The following is an 18,045-nucleotide window of genomic DNA, read 5'->3' as shown; positions in this document are numbered from 1 at the left end:
TGAAACTTCAGCTTGACAGATCAATGAAGGTGCTATTTCACACCGAAGTGTAACAGACGGGTCAGTGTAGAGATAGTCGGCCCCATTCAACCTACCCGTTTATCTACGAAAATGCTGTTTGAGACTTCAGCTTGACAGACTTACAAAAACACTAGTTCAAGTTTAAGCCCGATAGACCAACGAAAATGGTATTGCAAACTGAAGCGTTACGGACTGACAAGGTCTTTCATGGAGATGCGATGACGTATCTGGAAGACAGACATCAAAGAGTTAATTTTATAATGAGCTTAAAGTCATATTTGTATTTCAGTTGACGTAGATCAATTTGGCAATGTGCAGTAGTAGTAGTAGTAGTAGTAGTAGTAGTAGTGACGCTAGTGTCAAAACATGTCATAGCAACTAGTGAAACGCGCATCTAAAGCAGTGTGACAGGTGGGTGGGTGTGTGTACGTAACGATCCCATAAAACATAACATGGAGACACCGTTGATAAATGTAATGTCGTAGATTAAAGCGTTCATAAATTCCGCAATCTACCAAACGGCGACCTCTTCATTAGGAGATGAATGCGTTAATATTCGTGAACCATGAAAATCACAGACTTATCCAATTACTAGCTGCCCGGTCGTACAATACGCTTAAACGTGATATTTTAATTTATGCAGATTGCATATGTATTATTATAGAATCAATATACTTACCTGACACAGGTTTTTATCCTGGGCACCCAAAATCAACAGACCATTCCTGTAATGATCCGTTCCCTGCTGATTTTGTGGTGAGAGTAAAGTTCTGTGCGGTTCTAGGACGTCTCTTCCCTCCCAGGCTTTGCCTTCTCTCTTTGAGAAGGGGTTAGTTTATTGCTAATTGCCTGAGGCGCCCTCACCGAGGAATGCCGACGGGGCTGCGATAGCTAGCGACAGAGATAGAGATAAAGAAATTTCCAGCAGATTTTTTTTTTTCAACAGATGATCTATTATTATACTTAGGTAAGTTAATCAACGTTTGTTTCCCCCCAAAATCTTTATATCTTTATTTAACAGTCACAGATAGTAAAACTAACAGAAAATTAGAAGTCCACTATAAATATGAGAGAATATCACCACAAGTATTAATACTATTCAATCTGTAGATAGAGAGGAGAACAGAGATAAAGAGATAAAGAAAGAAAAAAATGAGAGAAAAAGTGGGTGGGAGGGAAGGAAAGAGGGAGGGAGAGGCGTGGTATAGCGAACAGCATATGACTAACTTTGAATTGTGTTGATTTACTGTGGGGACTCACTCATGCACAAGATGTGAACTATTTCGAACTATATAAATAGACCGAGGTACGATTATAGCTGATGGCACTCCAGTAATATAATTTTATCAAGAATTCTTCATATAAGTTTTGGTTTCAGTTTCGATTATAGCTGAAGGAACTGAAGTTTTATATATATATATATATATATATATATATATATATATATATATATATATATACATACACACAGTGGTTCGACAAAATAAAAGAAACACCTTAAAAATCAACCAAATTTATTTTAATATGGTGTAGGCCCACCTTTGACGGCAATTACAGCCTCAATTCTCCGAGATATTGATTTATACAAATTGTGAATTTTTTCCAAAGGAATTTTATCCCATTCTTCAGCTAAAATATCCTCCAGTTCTTTTAGAGAAGATGGCAGCAGAAATCGATTACTTACTTAAATCTCCAAAATCGACCATAAATGTTCAAGAATATTGAGATCAGGGGATTGTGGTGGCCATTGGAATACTCTTCGTGCCAATCTTTAATAATTCTAGCTGTATGGATAGGGGCGTTATCATCTTGAAAGATGGCATTCCCCTCCGGAAACAGTTCTTGAACCATAGGATGAACTTGGTCACCCAACATTCCTAAATAGTCTCAACTGTTAATTCTTCCATGAAGAGTAATCATTGGTTCAGCAGATTTCCAAGAGATAGCACCCCAAATCATCACAGAACCCCTGCCATGTTTTACGTTTGGGAGAAGGCAATCTGAATAAAATGCTTCTTTTGGCTATCTCCAAACATAGATTCGGCCAGTGGTCGGAAATATGAAGACGATGATTCATCAGAGAAAATCACATTTTTCTACAGCTCGAGGGACCAATTTTAGAGGTTTTTACACCACTCTATTCGTTTTGGAACATTTGTCTTTAAGAGCAGAGGTTTTCTAATTGCAGCTCTTCTGTAAAATCCAGATTCTGCTGCTCAGTTTTTGTGGAAATGGGTCCTGTAAATGTTTATTGAGCTCTGCAGTGATTTTAGGAGCCGTGGTCTTGCAATCTTCTCTAACAATCCGCTTAAGAATCCGACGGGCTCTTCCAGGCATCTTCATCTTTCGACCAGTGTAATAAAAAAAAAAAGAGTCCGATGGGCTCTTTAAAAAAAATTTTTTTTTTACACTTTCACCCTAAACAAGGCATATTGCCACTTTGATGTAGGGGGCTACTATTAGGGACCTAAGTTGCAGGGGTACTATGTAGGGAGTTTAGTAGCAAGATGTCTGTTTACATTACACTTGAACTTCTTCATGTCAGTGCAGTTGGGGAAGCAGGAAACCAGAAGAGAATTCCAAAGTCTTGCAGTTCTGGGGAAGAAGCTATTAGAGTAGAAGGCTTTCTTACATCTAGGGATTTCAACTGTGTAGGGTTGAGACTTTGCTGCTTGTCGGGTTTGTCAGGGGTATTTTCGTCGAGGGGGTACGAGGGCTTGTAGTTCGTCAGAGCATCCATCATTAAAATATTTGTAAAACAGGCAGAGAGATGCAACATTACGTCGGTGGGGCAGGGGCTGAAGTTTAGATTACAGTTCGGGACCTATTAGGTTGGCTACTCTCTTTTGAACTCTGTCCAGGAGTGAGAGACTAGTAGCAGATGTACCAAGCCAAATGTGATAGCCGTACTCCATACATGGGCGAATGGTGTCTTTGCAGAGGTACAGGATACTTTCAGGAGTAAGTAACTTTCTAGTATGATAGAGAGCCTACCTTCTTTCAGGCAGCCTTAGCAATAATCTCTATATTTCTATTCCAACTCATATTTCCTGTGACATTAAGCCAAGGAGCTTGAACGAAGTGCTCTCAGGTAAAGTATCGCTAGCCATAGCTATTGGTGGTTGGTAAGGTTTCATGTAATTATTAAAGAAAACGAGCTTTGTCTTGGCAGTGTTGAATATTACCATCCATTTTTGACCCCAATTCACTACAGACTGAAGGTCTTCCTCTAGGGTTTTGGCCATTACCTTAGATATGTGCTCATTAGTTTTCCCCATGTGCCTGCTATAGAGCGTGGTGTCCTCAGCAATATACCCATCTCAGAAACAATTTTATCAGGTAAGTCATTTATGAATATCAGAAATAACAATGGCCTAAGAATCGATCCTTGAGGCACACCCGCATTTATATCAATTTTTTGGACGTACGCCCATCAACGACAACCTGGATTCTTCTCTCATTTAAGAAGGATCTAATTATGCTAAACATTCGTCCAGTAATACCATAGGATTTAATTTTTATCTGAAGACCATCGTGCCATACCCTGTGAAAAGCCTTAGATATATCAAGGGCTGCCCTCCCCTCTCCTGCCTTATCCAGTGCTTGATATAAACGTTCAGAGATTACAGTTAAGATAACTGAAGTAAGACAGGCTTGCCTAAATCCATATTGGTGGTCTGACAGAAGTTTAGCAGCTGTAAGGTGTTGGACTAGAGCTTGATTAATTAAGGACTCAAATATTTTGGCAAAAAGAGGGAGGAGGCTAATTGGGCAATAATTTAATGGATCAGTTCTTTCGCCAGAGTTTTTGTAAACTGGCACCACAGAAGCAGTTTTCCAGAAGCCAGGAAAGGAAGATTCATTAAGGCATTTGTTAAAGAGTTTAGAGAGAACAGGAACGATCTCAGCGGAGCATGTTTTTAATAGCACAGCCGGGATGAGGTCAGGTCCACATGCTTTTGAGATGTCTAGGTTTTTTATAATATCATGTACTTGGGAAGGCGTGATCTTCAGATCATCTAGCGTGGTTTCTGTCCGCAAAGGAAAATTAGGGAGAGAATGGCTTTCTGGGTCCAAGGTAGAGTTTGAGGCAAACTGACGAGCAAGTATGTTAGCTTTCTCAGTTGTCGTGCAAACAACCTCGTGATTGTTTGATAGTGAGGGTATTGTCGATTGCGCATTATTTACTACACTATTGTAGATTTTCCAGAAATCATGAGTTCCTAATTTTTGCACTTCAATGCGTATCCTAGTGGTTTCAGTATATTTAATCTTAGCTGTTGCTACTTCTTTCTTGCAATTATTTCTAGCTTCTATACAGGACTTATACAGGACTTATGGTATGCATGTTGCCTCTGAGCAATGGCAGCTGTGCATGTAGAAGTAAACCATTGGGGAGAATGAGGTTTACTATAGAATTTCCGTGTACGAACATGTGCTTCAATTGCTGCTTTGAACCATTCAGTAGTCTCATTTGCGCACTGTTCTGATGGAAGAGAAAAGATATTTCCCCATGGGGCGTCTCTGATGTGATCTCTAATTTCATCCCAGTCAACCTTATTGTAGTACCTTGTCGTTTTGAGCAACGGCTCCTCAACTTGGGGTTGAGAGTTTAGAGTAATGTTCATCATTATCACAGCATGATCAGCATTCCCGAGTGGGCAATGAGTATTTGTTACACAATCATCAGGAACAGTTGTCAGAAATAGATCCAAAAGTGAGGCTTACTGGTCCTGGCGATCTGGGAGACGTGTCGGGAATGTTACTGTCTATGTCAGGGAATGGGATATAGCAAAGTTATGGATGATGCTACCAGCTGTGTCCGTGTAGTTAAAGCCGCCAAGCCAATATCTGTAGTGGGTGTTAAAGTCATCAAATACATGTATTTGGGTGCTAGTGTCAGAGGAGAGTGCTACATCTATGCTATCAGAGACATGATTGATTATAGTACAGTCCTGGGTTGATGGAAAGTGATAAGGGAAATACAGGTAGCTAACGTTATGTTGTAAAGTTAGTTTAAAGTACATGAAGGGCTGGTCACCTGATTCTAGTTTACATTCCCTAGATATGGGGAGGGCATTACGAATAAAGACTCCAAGTCCGTGCATGTGCCTGTCAGAGTCCTTACAACAAAGTGGAAGATAACCAGACATGTTAAATATGTTAGATGGGATGGAGGAGTGTAAGTTAGTTTCATTTAGTGCTAATATATTCGGGGAGTTTTCTAGGAGAAATGATTCTACATCATCTAAGTTAGTTCTAAGTCCTCGGATATTTGTAAATGCAAGCCTCAAGGGAGGAGAATTTTTGAGGGTGTGTCTGGTTTGAACGTTTTTTGGATTGAGCTGTCATTTCATTTTATTTCATAGTTTTAGATCTAGGGTGAGGTACTAGGCAAAACGGATGTGCATAGCTACCATCATGCAACACAAGTGGACCATCAGCCGGCTCCCCATCCACAGGAATGTGGCCTTGGGAATGCCCACCAGAGATAAATCAGGGCCCCTTTCCATGCGCGACATGGCACTACAAACATCCCGATATTATACAACTGATGATAGAGCAGCCGCTCTAAGCGCTACCAAAGAGTTAAGGCTCCTGTACTGTCAGTCAGAAACAGCAACCAGAAAATGTCAAACTGGTACTCTTAAACCTGTCCAACAGGAGTGTCTCAGTTCAATCATGCTAGCATGTATGGTAAACAAGCACTCCCAAGATGCCCAGGTGTAGGGGAAGGGAATAAGGCAAATGTGGGGACGGCATTTATTGCCCTAGTCAGGAAACAAGGCTAAGCACAGGGCATCTCTGATGAGTACCTGCAGCCTCACCTCTGCTCCTGGCTAATAGGCAAAGAAGGAGTATGGAAGCCAGGCGATAGGCAGAGCCTATCTACTTTTTAAGCAATTTAGGTTTGCGGGATTTGATCAAGTCACCAACTCTAGGGAGGCAGTCGTTCAGGACTGAGGAGGCCTCCCTCCCCTGTTTTGTGCCAAGACGTATGAAGTCAGTGGCACAGGTTTACAAATCGGAGTTTTCCTTCTCCTAGATGGATGACTCGATTAGATCTACGGGTCCATCAGCACCGAGAGGGTTTTCCCTGCGCCTGGTTTCAAGGCCAGTTATTTCTACACCCCCATATGGATGGTTAGGATTAATATAGTTAGTATCCAAGAAGTAGTATCTGCTTTGAAGTTATACTCCTCAGATTAGGGTTTAGATTGGAAGATGTGGTTACGTTTTGAAAGGAGTTATGTGTGAGTATGGGTTGTAGATTTGAAATTAATTTCTACTAGGAACAAAAAGATCAAATATGGTTTTTAGATTAGTGACTAATTGGAAAATTATAGTATAAGGGTTAGGGTGGGTTTCGAAATGCGGTTTGGTGTTAGTTTTCATGTAAAGATAATCACCAGTATGTTTCCCATCTAGGTGAAAGAAATGTAGTTAGCTAGTTTATATAGATGACTTATAGTCAGGGCACAAAAAACTGTGGCTAATAGGTATCTATTCTATGGATATTCTATAGAGTATAAATATAGGTTAAGCTAATGCATGCCTTAGCAATAAAATATTATGTTTAGTATTTACCAATTTTTAAAAGGTCAGCCTCCTATTGTTTAGGACTGAAAGCTAAAAAAACCCTTCCAAGGTACGTGCAAAGTATGTGATTTTACATCAGCCTTGGGAGAAGAGCAATTGTTTTATGCCAACTTGGAACAGGAGAAATGATATACTTACAAGGATACAGCAATAATATATAATATTTATTCTACGTTTCATTCTCGTGAGAATTCTTCAGGCTTATGCATAAGTGAAAATGAAATGCGGAATATTCTGTGTAGCTCAATTGCCATATATATTTTCATAACTTACTAACTAGCTCCACCTATGTATTGAGCACTGTTGAAGTAAATACTGAAAAATTCACGCATAAAATTATGATTTTGCATATTAATGTATGTGATTAAGTGAAGTAATCATATATATATATATATATATATATATATATATATATATATATATATATATATATATATAATAAAATTTTTTGGATTCATCCAGCCTTGACAGACGTGTTTTTAAATATTCTCTCCAGTACTTTTCCTTTTAATGATTTGGAATTCATTCCATTTGCGCTTTTTTCCAAGAAACTCTGCTTTTTGGATTATTTTGGACTATTTGGAATTTACCCATTGGATTGAAATTTTAAATTCTACCGTTTTGGATTTTACCATTTTTGGATTTTTACCCTTCACCGGACTGTCCATTCATGTGAAATCTTTTTATCATTTTTCTTTTGCCTCCTGTTCTCCTTACCTCACCCTTTTTTTTAACCAAGTAAGATCTGTGACTTACTTATAGTTTCATTAAATACTTTTATATGCAAAATCCGATCCTGCATTTTGCTAATTCCTGCCCTGTGATGAGAAGGAGAGTATTTCTTCGAAACTCCGCGGATTAAAGACTATCCACTTATCTTGTGTTTCCTTTTTTAAAATTAAATGTGTTATTAACTCTTTTTCAAAATGCCTTTTAACATGTTTTATTAATCATTTGTTCATATTATATATATATATATATATATATATATATATATCGAATGATGGCTCCGTATAATCTCAAAGGACAAAGAATACCCCTTTATGGGCGGCTGCACATGTAATTGTAAGGCAAGGGTTTGCGCAAACTCCAACCACACCTCTCCTGACTTGGCATTCTTTGAGTCCAATGGCAAGGAAATGTCCAGGACGACTGGAAACAATACCGAGATAAGCGGAGAGCACATATAGCCCTGGAAGTCCCAAATGGTCACCCATTTAGTAACCCATTGCTTACCTTTGGTGATCCAGCAGGAACCGGTGTGTCAACATGATTATCCCTCATTCATTGCACTGGCAAAGAAAGTCTAACCAAAAAGAAAAACACAAGTGTCAAATAATCTACCAACACAACATCAAAAGATTCTGATCCAATTTCAAGAGCTTTTTAAAGGATATTTTTTCTTCATCTTTGAATCCGCTTTCTTCTGCCATTTTTTTTTTTTTTGTCATCATAGAAAAAGTGAATTGATAAAAAATGAAAGGAAATCCAAGGTTAAAGTGAAAAAAAAAAAAACAATAAAAAAAAAGCAATAACCCCCCCCCCCCTAAAAAAAAAATCCAGCACTAATATAAGATATTAATGGCAAATTGACAGATAATAATCTTGGGTGTTCGGATGCTGAGGTTTTAAAGGAAATAACTTAATGAAAAGTGAAACTCTCTTATCTATTATATCAATAACAGTTATGTGTATGCTCAGCTTAATTTTAAAAACTACTGACCAAAGACCTACAAAGTTATTATTTTCTTGATTAGCATTGCCCTTGATGTATAATATCTAAAAATAAAACAAGGTTTCGTCAGGGTAAGGGTCAGTTTTTCAGCCATTTCCAATGTTCCAATGTTATCTATTATATAAAGGAGAGGTGAAAAACGGGTGAGGACAAACAGAGAGAGAAGAGAAAATAGAGACGGATTTGAGACTAGGAGAGCGATAGAAGTTTTAATGTAAAGATGTTCCACTTTTATTTTTTTATGGCTGCATGCAATCCAATGTAGTCCTGGTAGTTATTAATAAAGGGGTTGTTCTTAAGAAATGTCTTTATCGCTTAATTTTTTTAGATTTAAGTATGGCAGACCAACGAACATATCATTCCAAATATGAGCATGATAGACCAACAAAAATACTATTTCAGATATAAGTACAATAGATTAACAGAAATGCTGTTTCAAATATAAGTATGACGGACCAATGAAAATACTAGTTCAAATATAAACATGACAGACCAACTAAATTCTATTTCAGATACAAACATAACAGAGGAACGAAAATACTTTTTCAGATATACGTATGACAGCCAAACAAAAATATTCATTCAAATATAAGTATAACAGACAAACAGAAATACTAGTTCAAATACAAGTATGACAGCCCAACGAAAATACTATTTCAAGTGTAAACATGACAGACCAACAAAATTTTCAAATATAAGTCTAACAGAATGACAAAAATAGTATTTCAAATTTTAACCTGAAAAATGTCTAATCTTTCAGGTTAAAGTTTGAAATACTATTTTTATACTATATATATATATATATATTAGACATTAAGAGGAGATTATAGATAGATATATAAATTCCCGTTCACATACGCCTTTCAGGATAAAGCTAGAACCCAGAACTAGATAGAATCGAGTAATTGCATCGACAACGGACAACGCCAGACCCAAAGTGGGTTTCGATGTACTGCATCTCATCAGTAACGTGCTCCAACAAAATAAGGTTGTTCCGTAATTTTGTCTGGGGAGTTGGCTAATTTCAGTTAATGTTTGTAGATGTGATATCTACCGCCTGCATACCAGCAGTAACTATCTTAGTTGTATATGACGCGTTGCTTGTCACATCATAGAATGTAGAACTAGATGAAAATATAAGAATTTTAAAAATCGAGGCATAGTCAATAGATTGCGCCATGGCCCATATCGTTAGGTCGTCAGTATTGCAGACTTCATGAGTGCGACGACCTGGGTTCGCGCCTATTTCGGAGCACGTCACTGATGAGATGCAGTACATCGAAACCCACTTTGGGTCTGGCGTTGTCCGTTGTCGATGCAATTGCTCGATTCTATCTAGTTCTGGGTTCTAGCTTTATCCTGAAAGGTGTATGTGAACGGGAATTTATATATCTATATATATATATATATATACTACTACTACTACTACTACTACTAGTACTATTTTTATTATCATACTATACTACAGACGTTAAATCCCGCCAACTACATTTTACAATTTTATTTACTAATGTATCATAGTTTTTCAAGACTAAAAGTCACTCGGATGAACGAGATGGACAGATTGTCAACTGAATGATGATGAATATTACAAGAGGATTGAAAATAGTGAATGGAATGAATAAAATTTGAATTCGTTATGTGAACAGTTTATGACAAGTGTTTTTTGATATTGGATTTTGACGATGATCATGTTGTGGCAGTGTAACATAGCACGGATGTGCGGATGTAAATGCATGCGAAATGACGTCAAAAGAAATAAAAAAGAAAAACGACTATAAAAAAGAGAAAGAGGACAATCACGTGAGAGACATGGAGCACGGAACAAGATAGCGTTCGAGATCTCACGAGAGGCGTGGAGAACGTTCGAGATCACATGGGTGACGTCACGGCTGTAACAATCAGTAAATAAATGTGGTTGCTATAAAGAACAAGCGAGTTGGAGTTATTTCCTATTCTTTGTCCACTTGACGACTAAGGTATACAACGGGTGTTGGTTCCCGGATAACGTTACAGAACTGTTCTACAAATCTTTTCACAGAAGAGACGCAACAAGTTTGTTTCTGCTCCATCGTTATTTTCAAGACAGGTGCTCATCTAAGGTCCTCCTCTCCTGTAGAGCATTCGCAGCAAACACTCGTCTAGCTACAATAACTGCCAACAATTTCCCTTATTATCCATTAGTGTCTAAACTTAAACATAAATTCAATGAGCAAAGTTGGTTTTCTAGAACTACCTGTATGTGAAACCCAATATCCTGAAACTGATTCTCTGCTGACTATAACATGACCGTTTTCAAGTCTAATGTAAACAAGTTCCTCTTGTGTCAACATTTTTTACAGATGTTCTTGGAAACAAACACTGTTTATGGAATTTTCATCTTTTGATAGATAGACGGTATAGAAGGGAAATTTCTTTGCAGTGGTGGTAGAAAGAATATTTTTAATAGAAATCGCTCCAGACATGCCACTTAATGTAAGGAGCTAAAAAAATACTATCGCAAAGCTTAGATGGAGAGATTTCGATTCAGAAAACAACAATTTTCCCTCCTCTTTGTCAGAAGCATCACTCATGGAATGTGAGGACTAAAGGACAAAATAAGGCTGTCAAAAGTAAAATCAAGATTAATTTTTTATTCGCTTTTTTGCTCTGAAAGTTTTACAAGAAGGAACCAGAGATATCCGGCTCATCCGGGCATCTTGAAAATGGAGACAGAATTAAGTGCAAAGAAGATTCTAGCGAAAACTTCAGCATAATGAGTCAGAAAAAAATTATTTTTCAAAAATATAGGCAAAATAGACCAATGAAAATAATTGTTGGAACTTAAGAGTGATAGATTGACACAATCATTTTTATGAAAATATTAATTAAAACTTAAACGTTCTGGGAATATCTATTCCTGAAAAAAAAAAAAGCTCAAATCTTTATATGAAAAATAAAATGGGAATTATAATGAAGATAAGTGCTGAAGGGTGAATTGGGATCGACATGTTTTAAAGAAAAGCGGGGAAAGACCCCTAAAATACAATCGTGTATAGTAATTGAACAATTTTACTTCAGCAAGTAATAAAGAATTATAAAAAGTAAATATATAAATTGAGGATTTTCAGAAGTGTACATCTGTGTATTTGCAGCGGATCGTTATTTCACAAACAGATTCTCGCTGTATACATTCAAAGGGAAATAACTCAATTGAAATTATTTTAAGTTTTAAAATGGACGCTAGATTGAGGAACACCGGTTCGCCCACGCAAACAGATGGCGGAATGTTCACTGCATGCTTTGTCCCAAAGTCATGTAAATTCTATGCGAACTAATTTTTGTCTTTTCGACATGTAGCAGAATTAGCAGTAACCAAAATGAGAAATAGAGCTTACCTCGGATACGTCTGTTTTGGGTTGAGCGAAAGAGAGATTTCCAAGATGGCGTCCATGGGTTTTTTTAGCGTTTACCCAATGTGATTATCGTTGAATCACGTCTGCTCTCGCGAGATTATGCAAATATGTCGTTCCTGGCCGCTATAAAGGCAGGACACTGGAAAGGAGAGGGGGCGTTCTGCACATTGTGTGTAAGTGATTCTGGCGAGTAGATTGTGCTTGTTACGACCCACGTGTCTGCGAGAAGCGAGTTTTTGTTCCGTCTGTTTTTAGTTGTATTTTTTTTTTTGTTTTACCTACTACATTTTTGTTTCAGGCTATTTCGGCCCGACTATGGCGAAGGTGCGGATAAGCAGCGATATTATCAAGCCGTTCTCTGGCGAGGGAGACGTTGTAGCGTGGCTGAAAAAAGTGAGACTTGTCGCACAACTTCAGCAGGTGGATGATGTAGCGAGTCTGCTACCTTTATATCTGGAAGGTGATGCATTGGCCCTCTACATGGAAATGGAGGAGGACGATCAAAGAGAAATAGACCGGATTGAGGCCCGATTAAAGGAGGCATTTACCGATGACGACTGGGGAACACAATCAGGATGTGGTTGCGGCCACACGCTCACCCAACAACCACAGGGCCCAGAATATTCCTGTTAGTGTGACCTGTTTCAAGTGCAATACGAAAGGCCACTTTGCAAAGGACTGTCGAAAACGTGGAACACGGTGTTACCGTTGCGGTGAGAGTGGACACTGGGCTCGGAATTGCTCGGGAAATGAGCACGGCTCGGACGCATAAGCGCCAGTCTCCTTCCCCACCAAGATGCGAGCACGACGCTCCCGGTGATAAGCATCCAGGTTGACGGGACGCGATGTTTGGCGCTTATTGATACAGGATGCTCTAGGACTATTTTACATGCAGACCGGTGTCGGTCTTGGAGAAAAACGAATGTAGATGTCAAAACAATTGGTGGAATGTCCCATGCGTGCTGCAGTGTTGGGGCGGTCTCTGTGTCCACTGACGAAGGTGTGATGCCAGAATCGATGTGTTGGTGGTGCGTGGCAAACTGCTGGGGTTTGACTTACTTCTAGGGATCGACACCATAAAAGCTCTGGGCGGTGTCGTTGTCAACCCTACAGGATCAGTGCAGCTGGGTGACAGGAAAAATATTAAATGCGCAGCCATTTCTATTAATGAACCAGATTTCACCGCCACCTTTGATCATCAAAACCAAACGTGGACCGCATCGTGGAAGTGGTCTGAGGACCACCCCCTGAAAGACTTCACAATCGAGTGTCAGAATACCCAGTGCCGGCAGAAATCCGTGAAGAATACACGCAGGAGCTCCGCACCTGGATAGCTAATGGTTGGCTCGTGCCGTACCCAGAGGATAAATTGGGACCTCTCAAAGGCCTAATTCCCCTGATGGCTGTGATGCAGCAGAACAAAGCCAAAGTGCGCCCCGTAATGGACTACTGGGAGCTAAATCATTACGTAGACGCGTTTACGGCCAACGCAGATGTTTGTGCAGCTAAGCTGCGCGAATGGAGACAAAAAGGTGCTAACGTGTCTCTACTGGACCTCAGGAGAGCATACCTACAAGTCCGGGTCCATGAGACACTGTGGCCATACCAGACTGTAGAAATTGATGGGAAAAAATATTGCCTGACCCGTCTGGGGTTCGGTTTGAATGTGGCTCCCCTGATCATGAGAGCAATTGTCAGCAAAGTACTCTCTCAGGAAGAAGTTGTAAGCCGTGCAGCATCTGCTTACATCGATGACATTTTTGTCAACGAGGACGTGGTGCCTGCGACCCATGTAAGAGAACACCTAGCGCAGTTTGGGTTAGAGTGCAAGAACCTGGAGTGGTTGAAGGACGGTGCATGGGTGCTGGGATTGGCGGTCTGGATGGAACACAGTGAACTACGGTGGAAGCGAGGAAATGCAATTCCAGAAGCTCCCAGCATTGTTACGCGATGGACAATGTTTTCCCTGTGTGGTCGACTTGTCGGGCACTTTCCGGTGGGCGGTTGGCTTCGTGTGGCTTGTGGAATACTCAGAAGGAGAGTAAGTTCAGTAACGAAGGGCTGGGATGATGAAGCAAGGGACGCCGTGCTGCATCGTATGATGTTTGAAACCTTGGAATCTGTGCAGCGGAACGATCCGGTCCGGGGAAATTGGTGTGTGGATGGCAAAGAGCTGAATGTATGGGTCGATGCTAGCTCCCTAGCAATTGGTGCAGCCTTGGAGATGCACGAAACTGTGTTGAAGGATGCATGTTGGCTGCGACCTGAAGGTGACTCGCAACATATCAACTTAGCCGAGCTGGATGCCGTATTGAAAGGTATTAATTTGGCTCTACAGTGGCAGAGCAAAGTGCTACACATAAAGACAGATTCTATCTGCGTATACCATTGGGTCTCGGACACACTAACTGGAAAGGCGCGAATGCGCACCAAAGCAGCAAGCGAGATGCTTATTAGGAGGCGACTAAGCACTCTAAAGGAGCTCGTGAAAGAGTACAGGCTGACAGTGGACCTGATGCTGGTTCCTTCAGCACGAAACATTGCTGACCGATTGACACGAGTACCACAGACATGGTTTGAGGCAATGAAAAAGAAAAACGGGCCTGACCCGGTGATAGGCGCGGTTCACACAGACGAGCTGGATGAGAGTCAAATCATGGCTATTCACAAAGGTAGTGGACATCTGGGGGTGCGACGCACTACCTACTTTGTCAGGAGAAGTTGCCCAATCACGACAAAAGCAACCGTTAAAACGGTCATACGGAAATGTGAGGAATATCAGTCCATTGACCCAGCGCCAGTCAGGTGGGAAAAGGGAAAGCTGGAAGTTAACGAGAATTGGCAAAGAATTGGAATGGATATCACGCATTATGGCACCTTCCATTTTTTAACTCTGACAGACTGTGGCCCATCGCGTTTCTCCATTTGGAGGAAATTGGCAAGGCAGGACTCGGCAAGCATGATCCATCAGTTGGAAACAGTGTTCCTCGAGCGTGGCTCGCCACACGAAATCCTTTTAGACAATGACACGGCTTTCTGCAGCAACGCATTTCAAGCATTTGCACATAAATGGGGAGTTCACTTGCGATTCCGTTGTGCGTACGCTCCAGCCGGGAATGACATAGCGGAGCGATGTCACCGTACAGTGAAACGAATAGTGGCTAGAATGCACTATCCCATGCAGGAAGCTGTCTACTGGTATAACATCACACCAAGAGACGACACATCTCCCTTCACTGCACCTGCCAACAGGATTTATCGATACGAAGTTCGAGTAAAGGAGACCAATCTTGCAACTGCGTCCGCAGATCCCAAGGACAGCTCTTACTAGGTTGGAGGTCGCGTGTGGGTCAAAAGGCTGCAAAATCGATGTACCACGAGGTTCGGCAAGGGTGAGGTGACCAAGGTAATCAGCCCTCAATCGATTTTGGTGGACGTGTGCCTTGCCATGTGAAAGATCTGCGCCCTCGCCATTATGTTGTTACATCAGAGGAAGAGGAAGACAGTACAATATCTTCTGAACGAGCAGAGAGTATGATGCAGGACGATGAAGAGCCATATAATGCACATACGGAAGAAGCGGAAGAGGGACCACCCGTCTTGCCTTTACGAAGGAGTACTCAACAAAGACGGATACTGCCCCCCTGTCCCTACCCTGATTGTAAAACACCGCCTATGGAACAAGCTGGTGGCAATGACGGTGGTAACGAGGAAGATGACAGGGAGGAAGTGCTGCCTCCAGTTCTTCGAAGAAGCACCTGGCAAAGAAGACTGCCCCCATGCCCCGTTTGTGATCATGAGATCAGGGGGGAGTGTAGCAGAATTAGCAGTAACTAAAATGAGAAATAGAGCTTACCTCGGATACGTCTGTTTTGGGTTGAGCGAAAGAGAGATTTCCAAGATGGCGTCCATGGGCTTTTATTAGCATTTACCCAATGTGATTATCGTTGAATCATGTCTGCTCTCGCGAGATTATGCAAATATGTCGTCCCCGGCCGCTATAAAGGCAGGACACTGGAAAGGAGAGGGGGCGTTCTGCACATTGTGTGTAGGTGATTCTGGCGAGTAGATTGTGCTTGTTATGACCCACGTGTCTGCGAGAAGCGAGTTTTTGTTCCGTCTGTTTTTAGTTGTATGTTTTTTTGTTTTGCCTACTACATTTTTGTTTCCCGACATGGTTATTGTAAAGAGGCTGAGAGCATAGCAATTTCAATTATAAATACAGCATGCGGAAAAAAAAAACAAATCAGTTTTAGTGAGAGACCAGTTCTCCTAACTCCATTGCAAAGTGTAAAAATTATTTACCAGGAAATACGCACGCTGAGGATTCCCACCAATGGATAAATACCTTGCCAAGGAATTTCTATTTACTCAAGTAGCGATGAATGACTTTATATAAATCTTTCTCTTTTATTCAGACATATGGAGTTATATGTAGCTGTTTACATCAAAACATTTCTAAGCCTGTCCTAATAAAAAAAACATATAATAGATTCGAATTCCATATTAATGAACACCAACCTTTCTAATTACGTAGTGGATTATCAGGCAAAAGCGAGTTAATACTCCACACCACTAATAAAAAAAATATGTGCTGAATAAAACTATTTTTTAATATATATATATAAATGTCCTCTTTGAGTTGATTGCTATTTGTTTGTTTCCTTCTTGAGTGTTGCATTTTATTTTATTTTTTTTAATTATAAGGGAGTCTGTGATATTTAAATGAATATTTAAAGATCATCAATAATACCGCCCTTTATAAAATTATCATATGCGTGTTTTGTGATAAGAAGTCCGCATGCATTGCTCTCCAAAATTACTGGCCCATTCCATCGTGGGAGGATTGACATTTCTTGCAACAGCTTTCTGCAGTGTAATACAGTAGACTGTTAATCAATGTCAACTATAGTAGTGAAAATGGAGAAAAAGGTGAGAACCCTAAGGGTTTGAGTTCATATGGCCTTCCTAACGTGATCCCTAAGTATGCAGTGATTGGATATATCTTTTGGAAAGGCAACCACACTGTTCAATCAATGAGGGTCTTACAAATTTCAATAACATAACAGGCCAACAGATAGACTTATTCTTACTTTTACCTTACTTTTACCTTTTTTTATAGTCACTTTTTAAGTTGGTGCCTAAGGATATACTTAGAATATATGAGTGAGAGGGAGGTGAAAGCACAGAGATATTAATTGAAATGAATTTCGGTAAATTTACATTCTTTAACCTTTTTGCTTGGGTACCTGAGTTAGATTCACTTTATAGTGCAGACAAAACTAATACATATCTAATATATCTTATATATAATATCCAACATTCAAAAAGAGTTCAAATCATTTCTTCACCAGAAGAGGTCTATATGGGCATTACCAGAAACTGTTTCACCATTAGGTTTGATTGAACTGAAGGAAAATTCCTGGACCTTGGAATGGACTTTTTTTTTTTTTTTTACATAGGCATAACCACTTATCAAGGCCCAGAGACCACTCGGGGATAAGGGTTAAGAGTGTACAGTAGTCAAATGGGACAATATAGTAATCGTTAGTAATGGAAATTAGGTAAATTTGTTAACAAGTGGAACGGCTCATCAAGAACTTGTTTACGTTGGACTTGAAAATAACCATATTGTAGCTGGAAAGCAGGCAAACGGAATAGAGTTCCACAGGCGTGAAGTTCTAAGAAAGAAACTTTGTTCATGGAATCTACGGTTAGGTTTAGGTACAGAAGATGTAATAAATGTGCGAATAACACAGCAATTCAAGGTGAAATTGGACAGGGTAACCTCTTCTGTGTAAATTTCTACAATTATTTCCCTACACAACAATTGATGCTTGCTTGTTTTATGTTTGGGTAAATTAATTGGATTAAACTGAAAAAATATCCCATGGAACTGTTGAAGTTTTCTATTTTGAGGTTAAACAATAAATCAAATTGTTGGTTAAAACAGGCACAGTTTTGTTTTTTTAGAAACATTAACACAATTGGAGAACTCAAATCAAATCTAACTTATTGGCAAAATATAGTAAAGTTACCAAACTTTATAAAAGAACAGAAGATGTGTACGCCTATAAACCTTATGAATGTTTGTCCAAGGTTAAAACTTCAATATGATTGATACTGTCACTATCTCTGATAGGCTATTTCCCTAAGCAGAAGTATGGGCAGAGAATCCTGCTTTTCTTCTGAGTAGACGAAAGCGCCTATGGTACATTTTTTGCCGAGTCCTGTGGAGAGCTCGAATTTGCCTTGAGATAAAAAAAATTATATTAAATTCCTGGTGATAATGTT

The sequence above is a fragment of the Euprymna scolopes genome, chromosome 4 (assembly GCF_053919585.1).
Source record: "Euprymna scolopes isolate OS-2025 chromosome 4, ASM5391958v1, whole genome shotgun sequence".
Classification (NCBI taxonomy): domain Eukaryota; kingdom Metazoa; phylum Mollusca; class Cephalopoda; order Sepiida; family Sepiolidae; genus Euprymna; species Euprymna scolopes.
The sequence above is the reverse complement of the archived record's forward strand: the minus strand, read 5'-3'. Positions refer to the sequence as shown.